The sequence below is a fragment of the Schistocerca nitens genome, chromosome 2, assembly GCF_023898315.1.
Source record: "Schistocerca nitens isolate TAMUIC-IGC-003100 chromosome 2, iqSchNite1.1, whole genome shotgun sequence".
NCBI classification, from domain to species: domain Eukaryota; kingdom Metazoa; phylum Arthropoda; class Insecta; order Orthoptera; family Acrididae; genus Schistocerca; species Schistocerca nitens.
Window position 1 is genome coordinate 1,061,126,984 of NC_064615.1, and position 2,021 is coordinate 1,061,129,004.

The following is a 2,021-nucleotide window of genomic DNA, read 5'->3' on the forward strand; positions in this document are numbered from 1 at the left end:
TTCGTGGCAAACGACTTCACTTTTTTTAGGAAGACGACTGGTCGGCCGTTGAAATGTCGTGTAGAAAAATGGGATGAACAGCTGGGTTGAATAACCAAAAGCACATCGTTAATCAGTGGTGTAACCTCTCAACAAAAATATTCCGAAACCTCCCTACAGAAAAAAATAATTATTTATATCATTCACATACTGTGTAGCCTACCAACAGATAAATGAATTCCGTAACCTACCAATAATACAATGTGACTAACTTCTCAATAAAATTGTCGCTCACTTATAAACTTTCAATAATGACTGTGAATTTAAACTGGTGAATTTTGGACGTCAGCAGCGCTGCGTCATGGCCCTGAAAGATCATTCTGAATAAATTGAAAATTCTTACCTCAATAAGGTCGCCGGATAATGCAATATATATCTGCTCCTATATGAAATTTTTCTGGCACAGCCCAGTGCAATGCTGACCGATTGATTTGTCATGTATAAAAAGAAACAACTAATTTTTTTCTTTACAATAATCGGGATGACCATGGATTGGAGAAATTAGTAAATTCTTTAAATTGAAATGAATGATTGTCAAAAGTTACTTTTTATTAGAAAGATTATTATTAAGAGATTTTTTAAAAACATTTACATGGGATTTGATATAACAATACTACATATGCGTGAGGCTGCTTTTACCTTAACCTACAACGCTCAGGCTCCGCCATAGCTCCCCACGACCGGCCCAGCCAACTCGATACAGACGACTGCTAGCAACTACTTACTCCTACTGCTACACAGTTCCCACTGCTGACAACACTGCTCTCTGGTCTGAGATTCTCTTATAGCTTACATATCGCAGGCAGCACGTGACCAATCCATCGAAATTACATCTGCTCGAGTGCGCTAGCGAGAAATTCCTCAATCATGGACCTCTTACAATGGTGACGAGAAACTCTGAGAGTCCCAGTACTTTCTGATAGTTTGTTCATGTTGAGTACCACAGCTGTATAATTGTAATGGCTCCACCTCAGCTGTTGTTAACACATATTTACTTTATTTAATTTTGCACAGTTGGCCAATTCTCAAGCGCCGTCTACACAAAACAGTACAATGATGTAGCAAGCTATGTTCTGATTATCAAAAGTTGTAATGAGATGCAGAGGTAAAACTGTTAATCATAAAGACATAATTTTCTTCAAATTTAAAAAAAAATTATAAAAGGTCTTTTAATTGTCTAGATCGTGTATTGTAAAACATTCAAATGTGATGACTAGATTCAGTTGACTAAGCTACCATTTTGAGATAACTGATCGCAAAATATGTCAGCATGTAGCTTACTGTAAACTTGCATCATCTATATAGCTGGGAGCAACAGTTTCAATTTAAAAAAAACTGTGCAAACCAGCTAGGTAAAACCAACTAGTTCAAAACCTTCCTTAATGGGATTGCAGTTAATTATAAAGTGTATGTACAACATCTGAGGAGTGGCGCCATTAAGTTAATAGACTGTTCTGCCTGGCGCCACTGGCCCAAGGGTAGTATCGACATCCTTCTTGCGGCCCTATTGCCAATATCTATGAGAAAAAGTTGGTATCTGTGGGTTGTGTCATTAGAAGGGCTTTGCTTGCTGATATACAGGGTGTTACAAAAAGGTACGGCCAAACTTTCAGGAAACATTCCTCACACACAAAGAAAGAAAATATGTTATGTGGACATGTGCCCGGAAACGCTTACTTTCCATGTTAAACCTCATTTTATTACTTCTCTTCAAATCACATTAATCATGGAATGGAAACACACAGCAACAGAACTTACCAGCGTGACTTCAAACACTTTGTTACAGGAAATGTTCACAATGTCCTCCGTTAGCGAGGATACATGCATCCACCCTCCGTCGCATGGAATCCCTGATGCGCTGATGCAGCCCTGGAGAATGGCGTATTGTATCACAGCCGTCCACATTTGGTACCGGGGTTGCGTAGACAAGAGCTTTCAAATGCCCCCATAAATGAAAGTCAAGAGAGTTGAAGTCAGGAGAA